Source organism: Pseudorca crassidens, chromosome 5, assembly GCF_039906515.1.
Source record: "Pseudorca crassidens isolate mPseCra1 chromosome 5, mPseCra1.hap1, whole genome shotgun sequence".
NCBI classification, from domain to species: Eukaryota; Metazoa; Chordata; class Mammalia; order Artiodactyla; family Delphinidae; genus Pseudorca; species Pseudorca crassidens.
Genome location: NC_090300.1, coordinates 104,803,993 through 104,822,627, shown reverse-complemented (window position 1 = coordinate 104,822,627; position 18,635 = coordinate 104,803,993). Strand labels below are relative to the sequence as shown.

Here is an 18,635-nt window from a genome sequence, read left to right as displayed (position 1 = left end):
GATAATGAGCATCTTTTAATATGCCTGCTGGCCATTTGTGTCTCTTCTTTGGAAAAATATCTATTCAGGTCCTTTGCCTGTTTTTTATTGTATAATTTGATTTTTTTTGCTCTTGAGTTCTAAGATTTCCTCATATGCTTTAGATATTAACCCCTATTGGATATATGATTTGCAAATGTTTTCTCCCATTCTAAAGGCGCCTTTTCATTTTTGTGGTTTCCTTTGCGTTCTAGAAACATTTTAGTTTGACGTAGTCCCACTTGTTTATTTTTGCGTTTGTTGCTTGTGCTTTAGGTGTTATATCCAAAAAAATCATTGTCAAGACCAGTGTCAGGGAGCTTTTCCCTTATGTTTTCTTTTCTAGGAGTTTTACAGTTTCATGTCTTACATTTAAGCCTATAATCTTCAAGTTGATTTTTATGTATGTGTAAGATAGGGGTCTGATTCTATTCTTTTGCATGTGGATATCCAGTTTTTTTTCAGACCATTTACTGAAGGGACTTCCCTGGCGGTCCAGTGGTTTAAGACTCCGTGATTCTACTGCAGGGGGCACAGTTCAGTCCCTGGTTGGGGAACTAAGATCCTGCATGCTGTGCTGCAGAGCCAAAAAAAAAGACCATTTACTGAAGAAACTGTGCTTTATCCATTGTGTATTCATGGCACCTTTTTGGAGAATCAGTTGACTGTATACGTGTGGGTATATGTGCAGTTTATTCTGTTCAGTTGATCTCTGTGTTTGTTTTTATGTGCAGAGTCTTGAATGACATTGTTTATGATAAGGGAGAGTCAATAGCAAAGTGCTTTTCCAAAAGTTTGAAGAGACCATTCCAGTTCAGAGAGAGCTAAAGAGTTTGGCGCGGTGGGCAGAAGGAATTGGAGGTAGAGGGGAAATAGAAAAGTGAGGTGATCCTGAACCGTTTTTCAGGTAGCATGTTTCAGTAATTTTGTACCTTTTTCACTATGGTATAATGTCTTTAATACCTTTAAATAATAGCTCATTTAATCACTTTTGGTGTAATATGGCAACTTTGGGTAAGGGCATTTTACTTTGTTTATTATTAAAAGTATAATGAGGGCTTCCCTGGTGGTGCAGTGGTTGGGAGTCTGCCTGCCGATGCAGGGGACACGGGTTCGTGCCCTGGTCTGGGAAGATCCCACATGCCGCGGAGCGGCTAGGCCCATGAGCCATGACCGCTGAGCCTGTGCTTCCGGAGCCTGTGCTCTGCAGCGGGAGAGGCCACAGCAGTGACAGGCCTGTGTACTGCAAAAAAAAAAAAAAAAAAAAAAAAAGTATAATGAAATTAACGTAAAATCAAATCAAAATATAAGGAAGAATTTTACCTTTTTGTTCGATTATTAATGTATACCTTAACATAATTATTTAAGTAATAATTATGATTTTCTGTAATTCAAAAGTATATTTTAGTATACCAATTAAAATACATTTATTTGATATGGCATAAAAATCTCTAATATTTTGATATTTGAAATTTATCAAATTTGCACTAAAACTCTCAGTGGTTCATTTTAATTATGTTCATATTCTAGAGCAACATGATGACATAAATAAGAGGTCAAACTGCAGTTTCAAGTACTTATCTGTAAATAACACATTTTGTGTGTTGAAAGCCTACCCAAAATAAATGAATAGTTAATTACATACAATTTTCACCAAATTTTATCTTTTTTATTTTTTTTGTGGTACGCGGGCCTCTCACTGTTGTGGCCTCTCCCGTTGTGGAGCACAGGCTCCGGACGCGCAGGCTCAGCGGCCATGGCTCACGGGCCCAGCCGCTCCGCGGCATGTGGGATCTTCCCGGACCGGGGCACGAACCCGTGTCCACTGCATTGGCAGGCGGACTCTCAACCACTGCGCCACCAGGGAAACCCTATTTTTACTCTTATCTCAATTCTCAAATTAATCTCTAAGAATATACATTTCTTTGTTTTATTGTTAAGGACTCATAAAGACAACAAAATTATTGAGACTAAAACCAGTTTTTGGAATAAAAACAACATGTAATAAGCAAATTTTTTCTACTGTGTCCTCATACCCCATGAGCCATTATTAGTGGGGTTGAGAATTGAGTAATGTTTTTAGGTTCATTCAATCTAATGAAAGGAAGAATTTTTGTTGAGTTTAGGTGATACTAGAGGAAATACCATCTTCAGAATATAAGAAAGGCTTAGTGAGTAAATGCATACGTGCAAGTTGTGTTTTGTTTTAAAATTGACCAATTGCTTAGCTTAGTTTCATCATTATGGTGTTATGGTAGGAACATTTCATTATAACGTGTGACATTTTGGAGTTGGCCTGAAGCAACTGGAGTATTAATCTTCTAGAAAAAAACAGAAATTTCACTTCTTAGCAACATGAGTCCAATACTATATCAAGAGGGTGTTCATTGAAATTTAATCTTTTGAACAGGATGAATTCAAAATTCTCTCCTTAAGTCACTCAGTTTCACAAGTTTGGGTCTGTTTCCTAAATGTTCTCAACTACCCTATTTTTAAGGATTTTACATGGTACAGTATATTATTTAGAATTTGAAGTACAAGTAATTTGTTCATCTCAAAAATGTACTTCCTAATGCAAAATGGTTTGCTGTCCATCAGCCTATTCCCCTCTGTTCCTTATTGACTTGAGTGCCTCACACAGTTCTTGGGTTTACTGAGTACTCAACAGAGGGTTGACAAAGGAGGAGCCCAATGACTGTGTCTTCAGTGTTTCTCACATCAGTACCTTCCTTACCTGGGATTGGGGCTTTAGACAGTACTATTTATTTAATAGGTGCATTGTGGAATTCCTTTGAGCTAAAAATGTTTTAATATGTCATCAATTTCTCTGTAAGTAAGATGACTAGGATATTATTTCCCTTATAATAGAGGGTATGTGAGATAATTGCCACCATGGTCAGTAACCTACGTATTGCTGATTATTATCAGTTTGGCTCCCCTGCTTAGAAAAAAGAGGACCTTTTCCCCAGTAACTATGTGAAATCTTGATATATAGGGGCTTCCATACTTCCCTAAATTCACAATTTGCTCTTCTAAGGCACAAAGGAGCATGATCAAAATTTATAACTATGTCCCAGAGGAATAATGGGCATGAAGAATTGTTAATATTCTCCTTTATTTTCTGAGGTTTCAGCATGTTTAGTGTCTTATAAAAATAACTTTGCTAAAAGTTTGTATTTATATGAAAAACTAACCAAAGAGGGGCTCAGTAAAAGGTATCATTCTGGCCACTTCAAGATGAAAGTGTCCAATCAGTAGGGTCCCTACATTTAACTTCAAAGATGTTGTAGCCACCTTTGTAGCTCTTTCTAAATGCTTGGTTTTTTTTTTAACCTTTTTTTTTTTTTTTTTGCGGTACGCGGGCCTCTCGCCGTTGTGGCCTCTCCCGTTGCGGAACACAGGCTCCGGCCGCGCAGGCCCAGCGGCCATGGCTCACGGGCCCAGCCGCTCCGCGGCATGCGGGATCCTCCCGGACCAGGGCACGAACCTGCGTCCCCTGCATCGGCAGGCGGACTCCCAACCACTGCGCCACCAGGGAGGCCCTTAAATACTTTTTAATACCATCTGATGTTCCTTTCTGTAGCCATTCTCCAACTTCAGTGGCCATAATACATTGTTTTCTTTGTTAAGAGCACCAACTGATTTATTCTGGGTAGATGGTTCTTCCTGTTCATAGGTAGATTTTTTCCTTATATTTGAGTGTATTCTTTCAGATTACATATATATATATATTTTTTTCTAATCTGAAAAAATATGCCTAGAACTACTTCAAATATACTTTAAATATACTTTATCTTCCATATATAAAATCTCCCCTACCAAGTTTCTGTTGAAATTTCTTTTGCTTGAGTAGTGATTTCATTTCAGTAGCTTTTTTTTTTTCCCATATAATCAGGATTTTAGGATTATTACTGTGGCTTTGCAAATGTTTGACTCTGCTCAAGTAATTTGTTTTCACACAGTCTGATAGAGGAGCACAAAGTTCTTTTATTATTTATTGCTTTTGGAACACTGGATTTATAATCACAGACCTTACCTACTCCCTCCCCAATATAATCTTCTCAGTACTTTGCAGATACTGAAAATAAAATATATTTTTTGTGTGTTCTGAGTTATCCATTTTTATTGACATTTTGAACCTTTACTAACTGTAGTTATATGTATTTAGTTATTCTAAATTCCTCACTTGTTCATTTTCATTTTGTTGTTCTATTCAATTATTCTTTTTAAAAAAGCAATCTTGAGGAAGAGTGTGAGGATTAAAATACACAGTTCTGGCCTTCAAGGAATTTAGAGTCTATGGAAGAACAGTTACACAAAGAAATACATACTGTGTGGTAAAATAAAGTAAGATAATTACTGTTAGTGAAGTATGTGCAAATTTCAATATGGGATAAGAATAAGAGCATCTCCATCTTATGGGGGTAAATTATGGAAGAAATCACGTTTAGGTTAAGCCATAAGTTTGACTAGGAGTCGTCTTTTGGGACCAAACAAGCAAGAGTATTCCAAGCAGAAAGGAATAGCATGAAATGTGGAGAGGTGAGAGGGCAAGGTAAGTTTAAGGATTATCAGTATATCAGAGTAATGTAGGGTGAAGTTGAGGTGTTGCAGAGGGACAGGAAGATGGGACCAAGCCAGGAAGTGTCTTGCATGCAATAGAAAGGAATTCAGAGTATACCTTGTAAGGCAACAGTTGCCATTCAGTGTTGTCTTGAAAAATTTCCCTCGAATGTTAGTATATTCTCAGTGGGAAAGAAAAATGAGTGCCAAAAAAATAAGGAAAATACTGGGTTAAAACTAGTTAAGCAATATTTTATTTTATGTTTTCTCTGATCATTGTTACTTAATTCACATCATGAATCTAAAAGCAATATAGAGAATAAATCAACTCTGTATAATCATGTCTTCCTTTCTAGAGGCTTTCCATGAGCTTGAAATCCAAACTAAATTCATAGCACTTAGTATAATACATAGTTACATATTTAGTTTATAGTTTCTGTTTATTTTTTCTTTTTCACATTAGATCATAATCACCCTGAAGGCAGGTGTTATGTTTATTTTGATTTACCTTTATACTCAGAACCTGGTTGTATGGTTAGTATGAAGAAATAAGTGCACATCTGAAGCAAATATTTTGAGAGAATTTTATAGATGATAAGGAGAACCACTGAGGAATTTTGAACAGAGAATGGAGAAATCGGATTTGAATTTTAGGCAGATCACTGATGCTGCATTGTGGAAGTTAAATGAAGGGAACAAGACCAAGGAACCCTGTCCAGTTGAGAGAGAAAACGGGGGTAGGGAATAGAAAACACATAGATTTGAAGATGATCTAGTTAAGTATCAGTTTTCTATTGCTGTTGTAACAAATTATCACAGATTTAGCGGCTTGAACAACACAAATTTATCCTTACAGTTTTGTAGGTTAGAAATCTGACATGGGTCTCCCTAGGCTAAAATCCAGGTGTCAGTGGGACTGTGTTCCTTTGTGGAGGCTCTAGGGGAGAATCCATTTCCTCGCCCTTTTCAGCTTCTGGAGTCTGTTCACATTCCTTGGCTCATGGCTCCTTCCCACATCTTCAAGCCAGCAATGTTGCATCTCTCTGTTCCTTTCTTCTGTGGTCACATCTTTCTTTGACTCTCTTCCGCTTTTAAATACCCTTGTCACTACAGTGGGCCCCCCAGATAATCTAGGAGGGGAAGAATGTTGCCCCCCTATTTTAAGATCAGATGATTAGCAAACTTAATTTCCCACTGCCTTGTAACATAGCATATCCACAGGTTCCTGGGATTAGGGCATGAACAACTTTGGGGGACCATTCTTCGGCCTGTAATATCCCATGTGCAAACTGATAGTTGGGGAGTGAAGGATGAGTCAGGGATCAGATACAGGTTCCTAATTTGTGCACTTGTGCAGATCTAGGATAACAGTAACTAAAATAGGGAAATCAGGAGGTGGTACCAATTCATGGGAAAATAAAAAGCTCAGATGCAGACATGTTAAGTGTGAGGAGTGTGGGAGGAGGTAATTGAGAAGATATAAATACCAGTTGACCTGTGAGCTGGACCCAGGCAACAGGAGGCTCCTCACTTCCTCCCCTGTCCTTGGAATGTACAGTTCTGCCCACCATTCCAGCAGTGGGACCTGTTCCAATGACGCAGCCTTGAGAGAGTAAGGTGTTGTTGAGACCCTCTCGACAGTATACATGACTGAACCCAGTTGAGGCCTCTATATAAACTTATAAGATTCAGTCCAGTGGGTGTGGAGATTTTTCATCTTGTGGCTGCCCAAGACAAGACTTGTATAAGCCCCCTTGCTTATTAAAGCCTACCACCTCCCGATCTGGAGTGGTCTGCCACTTTCTTTGCTCTCGCCTAGCCTGCTGTGTACAGGGACCAGTTTGCAAACTAGCAAGGGGCCTCTGAATTGTGTCTAAAGTATAAGGGAGAGATTTATGCTGGAGATACTATTTTGGAGACTGAAAGCATTGAAATGATAGTTGAAACTCCCAAATGGATAAGTTTTCTCTGCAAAGTGTAAAGACAGAGAAAACAAGAAAGAATAGATTCCTAAATAGTGTGCAATTGTGCATTACTTAAAATATGGCAGTTTTTGATTATATGATGAAATTAAGTCATTGAGGAAGGAAAAACTATTAAGAGAAGTTGCTCAGAAACTATTTGCATTGAGAAACCAGTGGTTTTTAATTTTTTAAACTCTTTTCATTCTTTGTCAATAAAAATAAGGATGGCAGTGTGTTTACCTTTGTAAAGAGCAACCTAAGACAGAAACAGTCTGGCCAGCTAATTGTGGACACCATGCCTAAATGTTTAGATTCTTCCCTACATCATCAGCAAATATTATTCTCTATCCTTGTTTGAAACTGTATAAAATCAACTCAGTAATTGGGATTTATTTTGCTCACACATAAGAATCTTTCTTGGAACAATACATATACTTTGAATTAAAGAGAGTCTGCAGACAGAACCAATTCTCTTTCCAAACAATAAAAATAGACCTTCCAAAATTTAGCCAATATCAGATGGGCTGTAACTATGGAAACTATACTATGCCTTGTAAATAATATTTGAAATGCCAAAGTTGTAGTTGGCAGTACAGTACATATGTATGAGAACCTAAGTAGAAAACTTTTCATTGTTTCTTCAGCACCATTCAATGTGAAGAGCTTTGTAATGGGTAGATAAAATTCTTTATTTCATAAATAGAAATAAACCTAGGGTATTTAAAAAAGTAAAACAGGGTTACTCTTTTCTCTTAATTTAGTACTTTTCAAGAAATCTGATCTTTAATTTGGTCTTTTGATATGTTTCCCTTCAGGGAAGGAGATTCCCTGGGGAGACAGATCATCAGTGAATAAATCATCCATCTCATTTATAAATTAGTCTCCTGTATGCCTGATTAGCAAGATTTAGTCTTCTAAAATATGACCACTCCTCAGAAGAATAAAAATTGAGCTTCTCAGCCATGAAAGCTGAGGATGGAATTTGGGTCTTGACGACTTCACCAAAGGAGTTTCTCAACATTTTACATTTCTTACCGTAATTCGTGTCTTGGGTAAGCAATAAATTGAAACTGATCAAGGTCTTATGAAAGCCTGCATCTGCTTTCTTATTCTTAATTATACTTGGTAAACCCATGTTGGATAAAATATTCTCCATTTGCCTAAATGTTAAAATTCCATTATCATTTTTGTTGCATTTACTTTATTGCACAGGATCCTGTTGGTAAACACTATGACAGTAGATCTTAATGATTTGCCTTCCATACAGGATAATGATGATAATGCCTATTTTTTTAAAAATGATTTTTCTTTTATTTTTTCTGCCAACAATAAGGCTTCCATCTGTCATTCTTTTCTATATACTGAAGCCATGCTGCTCTTGGCATGGGTCACATTTGTAAATGTTTCATTTATGAACCATTCCTCCTCCTGACTCCTCTGCAGTACAGAAATATGCCACAAAAGATCAACTGTCTTGCAGTTCATGAGCTTCTAAATCTGGCATTGCATTTGCTCTGTCATTTCCTCAATAGTTTCCAGTAGGAAGTCGTCCTAAATAATTCTGACTTTATTTATCAAATAATTACGCTACAAAGCTGTTTAATGTGTAAAAGGTATGACAGCTGGTTGTCTTAATATTTTATTTGTCTTCACATTTTTACTGCCCATTTCTCTCATCATAGACTATTCTGTTCCATAGGCAATATTACTTAACAAAATCCTCAGTACAATTGAATTTAGTGATTCAGAAGGCAACACACATTCTTTAGGCAGTCAAAGATGTTGATATTATGGTAAAAGAGTTAAAAAATTACATTTTTATTTAAATTATTCCTTGTAGCATATCCCCAGAATGTATACTATTGTATGAACAGATTATCAAGTTTCATGACCTGACAATAAACAGTTTAGTTAGCTGACTTAGACAAGAGTCTTAAACATTGACAATTAACTGTACCATTTTTAGAGACTAAAGAAGCTAGGGTATGGATAATATTTCTGGGGTCAGCTGGAGAGGGGGTGGATGGGGAAATCTAAGAAAAAAATAACAATTTTTTTTCTTAGATCTCTCTAGAAGACTGTTTGAGTAGATCAATTAATAAGAGAAATTCAAAGGGCAAAGGGGAGACAACCATAATCCATAAAACAATAAGCAAACTTTTGTTTTACTTTTTTTTTTTTAACATACTATCTTGGTAGAGTGGCTAACAAGGTTAGAGTGTGTTGAGAGCCAGATACTAAAGCTTAGAGCATTATCAATACTTGGTTTAAGGCAGACCAACTCCCAGTAATTGGTAGAACAAGAATTTTGACTTGGCTAAGTTTACACAAGCACACAATAGTAGAGCCACGTATAGAACCCAGGAAGTAGATAGAAGGTATAATCTAAACAGAGGGTAGTGTTTGGAGCTGATAGAAGTTGGAGTTTTAGGAATCTCTTTCAATACGTTTCTATGAGGAATTGCTTACATAGTGTGATTTTAGGTATGCCGTGAAAAAAGCTTAAGTCACTCTCACCTGAAGGGTGCTGTAATCAATTCAAATTTAATTTGAATAAATAAATAAACATTGCAGGAAGGGATAAGGGGAAATGAGTATTCATAAGCACATTTGTGTGCTATTTTATTTAAGATGTTTTCTTACTATGACAAATGCTTTCAGTGGGGCAGCAGATAGAGCAGGATGATTTGAACACTGTACATTGTCAGAGATGGAGATAGATGCACAGGATTTGGACTGAGAGAGAGCAGCCTGAGGGCACTCTGATGAAAGCGTAGGGGCTGGGTAGAGCAAAGAGGACTCCAAAAGGTACAGAAAATATTTTCTCACAGTCCATTCTGTGCTCAATACAACAGCCTACTCACTTTGTCCATTAACCACATTTGAGAGAGATCATATGTGATAACCTTTGACCTTCTCCATTACAAACTAAAGCACAATAACCATTTACATTTCCTGCAGTACTTGCCTTCCCACTAATCCTGCGCTGCATTTTCAATATTTGGTTAAGAACATTTTTACTTAAGGTATGAGTTTTTGGCCCACGCTCCCTTCCATTCACTTAGTTCGTTTGTTGATTCATTCACTTATTCATTTTATTCAACAAGTATACACACATACATATGCAGACCCTTCCTTTGAGAAGGTCATATTATATTGGCAGAACTATGTTGTAAATAAATATTGATAATTGTATCTCTATTTGGCTATAATTTCATTGGACAAAAATGAGAATTGTCCTTTCAAAGTTTTTTAATATATATATTTTTCAAAATTTTGAAAATACAATTACTATTTTTACCTGAAAAATTTTAAATTTCTGATGATTAATACTTAGATTAGAAAAATGTTTACTTCTGATAATGTTTAACTTTTTTTATCTCCCACTCTAATTAAAACACTCTGTCTCTCCTGACAAATTTAGCAGATATTTCTTATATTTGGTATTATTTTGGAGGCGAGTACCCTTCAAGTAGAGAATTATTTCCCTTCATGTTGTCTACTGGGGTGCATTTCTACAGTCTATTCATTCCTTAGCACTTCTTTAGAAACTGAGGAAGTGGTCCAATTACTAACAGTTTTGATGGTGCTGTTGATGTAATATTGGGTGTCTGCCCTTTTAGAATAGCAATTTAATTCTACACCTTCTACTAAACAGCTTCAGCCTTTCCTCTTCTGCACCTTCAGAATAAGGGCATTTTAATCTGTTTTGCTATATACATGTTTGAATAAACTAGGGCATGTGGGTTGACACAAAAATTCTAACAGTGGGAGTGAAAAGATAACACCAGAGACTCCTTGAGGGTAGACATTGTATCTTATAAACTTTCTATACCCTGTGGTAGTTAATATAGAGTCTAAATATAACAGATACTCAATTAATGCTTGTTGAAATAATATGGAAATGTCTTCATATAAAATCAAGTAACATTTTTGTGACTCCAGTGTCCTAATGAAGGAAGTAAAACACTATTTCTATTACGTCTATGTAAGTATAATGGCGGGAAAAAGCAATCTAGGAAAAAATTTTTTTCTTCCATTTTCAAGGAAAACTTTGTCACTGATAATTGTTTCTTAGATTCTAGTAAAACTCATATTTTCCTTCTCAATGCAAAGCCACTACTGTTTGTTTTTAAGGTAGGGGTTTCAATAGGTTTTTTAGACTTTTCTTCCATTATATAGAAATAGTTTTGCATTGAAACGGCCATTACATTGTAGTTAAGACTTTCAAATAAGTACTCATAATCTCTTTTACCAGAGCTATAAAAACAAAGATTTAAGCACATTTCAGACCTTGAGTTTCATTTAAAAAAAAAAAAAAAAAAGAAGGAAAGTGTTCAAAGCCCATGGAAGATAAGTGAGAAATGTGAGGAAGGAATGAACTAGAAACACAAGAAGCCTCTCTTATGCTGTGTAACTGATGGGATGGATGTGCAGTGGTTTGGACTAAGTGAGGTTTATGTAATAAATGTTGTGAGTTTCTGTGAGAGATGGAAAAAAATCACAACATTTGTTAAATATATTGTAAGACTAGCAAATCTAAGACTAAAGCCAAGTAGTCTTTTCTACCTATTAAAACTGTGTAATTGAAGCAAATGGAAATAATACTTGTCCTAAACGAAGCTACTTAGTTTCTTTATAGATCAAAGTGCTGAAGATGTCAGAATGAAAGCATTATATATTGCTATTAATTTGGAACATGCCAAATTTCCTTTCCTTTTTTTTTTTTTTTTTTTTTGCCATAGAGATAACTGAACAATTTGATGAGGAAAGCATGACTTTGAGGTGACTCATTGATAAGTCTTAATGACCTTGTTCAGGAGCCCAGAGTGAACCTATCATTTAGTGACCTTGTGATGGATTAGATCCACATCTGGTTTCTCTTTGGGTCTCTGTGGTAAGCCCTCCTGTCTAACAGCAGCTTCAGAAATGATTATGAGACTGAAGCAGATAAGGCTGTGTCCAGCAGGATAACCATGTAAAGGTTCTTTTGAATAAACTAGGAAGGTGTAGAAGTGAGGATGAACATTGCTAGTTATATTTTTAATCAACTATTAACCATTCATTGTTTGGATAAGGTTTTCAGTGGCAGTTCTTACTCAATGGTATAACTTGCCTTCTAAACAGAAAACTAGCTTGAATTTTTTGCCCCTTTTCTCCACTTAAGGTGATAATTAAGGAAAGTAATTTCTGGTTATTATAGCTTATTTTTCCATCAGAACTAAAAAACAGTGATTTGTTTCAAGAAAGGACAGAGTTAGAAGTTTGAACATGCTTTCTGAAACAAGATACCATTTTCTAGTAGAGTAGAAAGCTGAAGGTTGTGAGTTCACATGGTCTAGACTGATTTTATTCTCTGATCTTGAGAAAGCTATTTAACATCTCTGTGGTCATATCACCTTATCTTTCAAGTAGGATTTCCAAACTCTCATAGGGAGTGACAGAAATAATCATGAACAACACCTATATTAAAAAAAAAACTAACAATAGAAATAAGAAAGCTATGACAAAACAAAATGCTTATAAGTATACTTAATGAACAAGTATTGATCTCAGTTTCTAGATAAAAATACTTCGTTATTTTTAAGAAGGAGTGAGTCTCCTTGGAAAATGTTGCCTTAAAAATAATGTCAATATACAGAGGAATATACCAGGGGTAAAACTAAAAATCCTGTGTTTCCTTAAAGCAGTCTGTGTTTTATTTATTTTTAGGAATTAAATATTGATTCTGGCTCTATATGAGGGTAGAGAACCATAGTATCTGAAAGTTAAAACTGACTTTTGTCAATCAAACACATGCAGTTATGTCAAAATATTACTTAATGTGGTAACCTGAATCCCAGTTTAAAGTAGGATCTAAACAGGATAACGTTGAAATAGACTACTGCTGTATGTAGATAGACAGATAGATATAGATAGATACATGTTTGTTTATATATCTGTGTCTATAATTTGAAATATTCTCTGATTATATTATGTCTGGTCAGGATGTCAGAAGTATTCCCTTTATTTTACTTGTTTTTTTTGGAGCTACTGGAGGTTTGTTACAGTCAGTGGAACATGGAACTAACTATTAAAAACCTTGTGACTAAGTGACTTAGTAATTTTATCTTTCTGGGTCTTATTTGTAAAATAAAGGCGCCTAATGGAATGATTCTAAGAAGAAATGCCTTGCCTTTCTTTGTATGAAGTCTATTGGAGAAAATTCTAAACCTGCGTTTACTGCTATCTGAACTTTTAAAAATATTGATAAATCTTTGAACTCAGTTCATATACCATTAACTTGAATCTTTACAGCAAAATTATCCTAAAAGAATAACTACCTTCTTAGTGGGTTGATTGATCTCTTCCTTGTTACATTTTTCAGAATGATATATAAATAAAATCTCATCCTTTTTTTATTGTGCAGTTAGAATAAAGATGATCTTCAATTATATACTATAAAACTATATGCTAATTGTATTTAAATTAATATATCTTAAATTTACTGAAATTTAAATTCAAGACCTGATAAATTATTCAAAGGAAAAAAACTAACATTGAGCTTTTTAATCTTAGGTACTCATTACTCTCACATTTAATCCAGTGCTATCAACCTTGTCTTTATCAGTTATCTTCTTTTAGCCACAATAAAATTTTCCTATAACTTCCAAAAGAATGAGTAAAGGGAGCACTAATAAATTAAGAGAAATTTTCAGAGAAAAATATAATATGCTAGAGATTTATTTCTAAAAGTTAATAGGAAAATTGTACATAGTTTAGCCTATTCTGTGCATTATGTTGCTTATTAAACGAAGTAAACATTTTAAAAACTTTATTTTGATACCACCAATCTACTACTTCTATTTATTTTTTGGTTTACCCAATTTCTCATTTATTATGATATCAATAAATAATTATATTTTCATGTGTACTCCCTAAATAAGTCATTGGTGTTAATCTTTCTATATTTAAAATCTTGCCATTAAATTAAAAATAAAAAAGTATTGACTTTTACTGAAGTTAATATGGACAGAGTATTCTTTTCCTTCCTAAGTTTACAGTACTTTTGCACTCAAGTAGGGACTAGAAAACGCTTGTTTAAAGCCAGTAGGAGGAGCTCTCACCTTGCCGGGTCCAATGCTGTTAGTGTGCCTGAAAAACCTGAATTTGTGGGGGCTTTGCCTGTGAAGCAAGTGATAAAATTTAAACATGTATCACATATAATGGTGTTAAAAATAAAAATAAATCCTCAGTTTTATTTTGATATCAATGCATCCTTCACTTGTCAGGAATGCAAATTTGAAATTTTGCTGTTAAGAATTTTTAAAAGGTATGATTGCAGTTTAATGAGGAAAGTAAAGCAATTATGCAAATCTTGTTTCTTGAAGCTACTAATAAATAAAAAAAAATACTTCCTAAGGATCTATACTGTTGTAGGTATATACATATTTTCTTTTTTGTTTGTTTTGAAATGAATATATTTCAGTTTACAAATTATAAATGTTAAGAACCAAGTAGCCCAATTATATTTTAGAAAAAATAATTATATCAATGAATGAATTAATTTACCAATCTATGAAAAAGAAATCTCCATTGGTAGACTTCAATATTAGGGATTTTTGACCACTCTACTCCAGTAAACCACTTGATTTAAATGGCATGATTTGTAGGTGGTACCAGTAAAGTTTCTGTAGAACGCATTGATGAGAAAACCAGGATATAAACTTATCTGGATTTGGAATCAGCAAAATAAATAATGATTTTTCTCTGCATCTACCAAAAAAAAAAAAAAATGATAAGGTTTTATATTCAAACTTAAAAGGAAGGAAGAAAACACTTTAAAAAAAGTTTAAAGGTTTTAAATATTTTTTAAGGGATATCCTAGCATCAATCTTTTGGTTGTAATCACTTTGTGATCTAAGGAGAATTATGTAACCTCTCTGAGCCTCAGTTTTCTCATCTGTAAATTGAGCATTTAAAAAAAGAAACAACTTATAGGACAATGTGGAGATTCCTTCAAGAGGGAAATATGTAGACCATCCTTCCTACAGTGACTGAATTGCTATCATTACTTTAACAGCCTGCTAGCAAAATAATGATGTATTCCAAAAATATAAAGTGCTAAAGGAGTAACATTAAACTTTTGAGTGCCCCAAAGTGGATACTGGTATTACATACTTCTGAATTCTTTTCAATAGTATATACCAAAAATAAAATAACATTTATTTAATAATAAGATAAGCTTAGAGTTTTGAATATTTATTATAATATCTTCAGCTTTTTTCCTCTAATATGTGAGATTATTTTTTTACACTGAGTGAACCCACACACCATCAAATATCATTTTGTGAATTTGCATGTGTGTGTTTGTGTGTGTATGTGTATATGTATGTGTGTATGTATACATATATAGATATATATGTATTTGTACTTTCTTTTACTTCTAGGCTTGTTAGAATTGTATGTTAATATGGAGTAAATGAGGCTATAAAGAAAGCCTTTTTAAAAGCTCTAGCCCTTTATGTGTCCTTTCATCTCTTTATGTGATATTAGCACCATAAGTTATTAGCTAAATATATTAATACATTAAGAGTAGAAAATGGTGTAGCCTAATTTGATCATTCCTTCTTCATTTATTAACTGAAATATTTCAGTAAGAGAAATGCACTGCACCCTGGTGGTGCGGTGGTTAAGAATCCGCCTGCCAATGCAGGGCACACAGGTTCGAGCCCTGGTCCGGGAAGATCCCACATGCTGTGGAGCAACTAAGCCCGTGTGCCACAACTACTGAGCCTGCGCTCTAGAGCCCGTGAGCCAAAACTACTGAAGCCTGCGTGCCTAGAGCCCATGCTCTGCAACAAGAGAAGCCACTGCAATGAGAAGCCCGCGCACCGCAATGAAGAGTAGCCCCCTCTCACCGCAACTAGAGAAAGCCCATGCGCGGCAGTGAAGACCCAACGCAGCCAAAAATAAAATAAATATAAATAAATAAAGTAAAAAAAGAGAAATGTTCCTTCATTAACTATTTCCTTATTCAGAAGTATTTCATATAGAAAAAGCAAAATAAATGTTTTATTCTTTTCAGATTATTTACCAGTTTTTAAAAATAATGATTTCCTAGCGAACTGCAAAAGTTATTAGTAGGTATATTTTATCATTTTGAATGCATGGATTTAAGCATGTTTGAAGTGTTTCAATCCCTTATAGTCATTAACCTTGTGTATGATCAAATTATAAATTTTTGGCCAGTGGAAGCCTATGCCAGTTGGTTCCTGTGTCCTTTTTACATGACCCTAGTAAACATTGATATATTCCCTGATTTGATATAAGGACTATAAAGCACCACCAATGAAGTGATCTTACAAAAAATAAAAATAAGTGGAACCTAGATCTGGTCAAGCCACTAAATATATCTACCAGTTTAAAGGAAATGCAGGGAATGGGGGAACATATTCAATGATACCTCACGCAAAGGAAAATCTGGAATGTGGGATAAGACCACTTTTATGGGTCAAAATTTTTGCTAATAAATTTGATTTCATGTAGTGAAAAGATAACTGGCTATTTAAAACAACAGTGAGATACTATTGCACACCTGTTAGAATGCCTTAAAAAATGGACAATACCAAGTTCTGGTGAGAATGTGGAACAATTGGAAAACCAGACATTCTGCTAATGGGAAAGTAAAGCAACAGTTTTACAGTCTTGAAGAATTAGCATTCTTTATATAACCCAGCAATCACTATTTACCATGGAGAAATGAAAGCATAGGTTCACATAAAAATCTGTATATGAAAGTTCATCAGCTAGGGAATTCCATGCAATAGAATACTTTTCAGCAATAAAAAGCAACTGAGTGTTCAGTTGTATGTATAGATACACATAGCAACATAGATGAATCTCAAATGCATTATGCTGAGTGAAAGAAACCAGGCTCAAAAAGTTTCATACTGTATAATTTCATTCATTTGACATTATGGGAAAGGCAAAGCCATAGGGACAGAAATCAGATTAATGGTTGCTCGGGGCTGCGGTGGGGAAAGGATTCATCATAAAGGATCACAAGGGAAATTCTGGTGGTGATGGAAATATTCTATAGCTTGATTGTAGTGGGGGTTACATGGAAGTAGGAGTTTGTCACAATCCGTAGAAATGTACATTTAAAAAAGGTGAATTTTATTGTAAGTAAATCATACCTCAATAAACCTAACTTTAAAAAAAGAAAGTGGGGAACCCATCGATTAAAAAAAAAACAAGATCTCACCATAATGTATAGAACCTATTTGGATCTTGACTTTCTGTTAAAATAAGTTGAGACTATAGGAACATTAAACAATGACTGGATATTTGATGACATTAAGCAATACATACTATTTATAGTAGTGAATTGTTATTGTAGTTGTATTAAGAGGAGTCTTTATCTTGGATATACATACTGAAATTTTTACAGATGAAATCATATGATTACTGGAATTTGCTTCAAAGAAATCTTGCAGTGAGAGTAGGTAAACATGTATAGATGAAATAAGATTGGCTATAAGTTTGTAATTATTGAGGCAGAGTGATTAGTACAGTGAGGGTTCATTGTACTGTTTTCTCCACATTTTAAATTATTTTTGAGAATTTTGCACAATAAAAATCAAAGAATTATGGCTCAGTTTTACAAATGTATGCTTAGTGAATATACTGGAAGAATATTCTGCAATGAGTATGTAGAATTTATCCCAGAAATTTAAGCATGGTTTCATACTAAAAATCAATAAAATGTATCACAGTCAAATAAGAAAACCCACCGAGTCCTTGCTATAGACACTAAACAGCAGATGCCAAGTAACAGACTTCCAGTGACATTTTTAAAAAACTACAAAAACCCCTCTACTTTTTTAACTAGATGAAGAACTAAAACTCATGATGAAATACCAAAGGATTGTTTCTCAGAGTTCAGTCCATGATCGGCATCTGGGGGACTTGAAGGTAATAGTTAAAATTAAAATCTGCTGAAACATGGGCCCTACACATTAACCTGCTGGAAACACTTCAAAAATCCTCTCCTGTTGATCTCCATCTATCTTTCTGGCCTCCTTCTATCCTCCTATCCCCCCAAATAATCTCTACTCCTACTCCCCATTCCAGTAACTGAGAACTGATTTAGTCATAGCTCAGTTACTTTACAGAAGGTATTCTAAAATAAATTTGTTTTTCATCACATCTGATTAAAGACCCCCTCATCCTAGCCCAGCCCAAATTGCATTTCCTTTATGAAATTGTCCCAGACCTGCCCTACCAGCCTTAGCCTAACTTAATTCCTAAGCTATTATATAGTGTTCAGTTTTAGAATTTAACAGAGTATGTCCTGATTATTTGTTTGCATGTCTTCTCAACCAGATTATGAGTTACATTTGGTCAGGGAAAAAGGTGCACGGTTTTTATTTTTGCTTTTGTCTTCTTTAGCAGTAAGTATACTAACACATACAATAATAATGTAATCTACACTTAAAAAATATAGATTTCTTCAAAATGAGTTGTTTTCATACTTTGCCAAGCATATAAGGGCATTTAATAACACACAAAGAAAATATACAGGCAGGCCTGCTTTAAAAGTTTTTCTTTCTTTAATGTGGTATAAAAAAGACTATATATGAAAATGGGGGGAAAAGCAAAGGTGATATTTCATTGTTGGTTTGCAAAGTGACCCTGTACTCATGCAGGGCGAGGAAAGAGAACAGAGAAACAGGTAGATCACTCCAGATTGGTAGGTGGCAGTTTTAATAAGCAAGGGAGCTTATGCACAAGGCTTATCTTGGGCGCCTGTCAGATGAGTAGATCTCTACACTTGACCACCAGAGGCTTAGAGACTTCAACTGGGTTCAGTCACGTATACCATCCAGATGGTTTCAGTAGCACCTTATTCTCTCAGGGCTCTGTCCTCGGAACAGCTATCACTGTGGGAATGATAGGCAGAGCATAGTTCTAAGCACAGGGGAGGAGCTAAGGAACCTCCCACCTATTGCTCAGGTCCAGCTTGAGTCATCTGGTGGTCATATCCTCTTGATTAACCTCTCCAACATTCATCAATTTTAAAAGTCAGCTGTTAAAAATGACTTTGTT

At 35.0% G+C, this 18,635-nt stretch overlaps 1 protein-coding gene across 4 annotated transcripts in view; it reads left to right on the top strand.

Annotated features, from left to right (window-relative positions):
- Nucleotides 1–18,635, top strand: part of EPHA6 (EPH receptor A6) — an 877,027-nt gene that overhangs the window by 30,196 nt on the left and 828,196 nt on the right. The gene's annotated exons all lie outside the window — the stretch shown is intronic.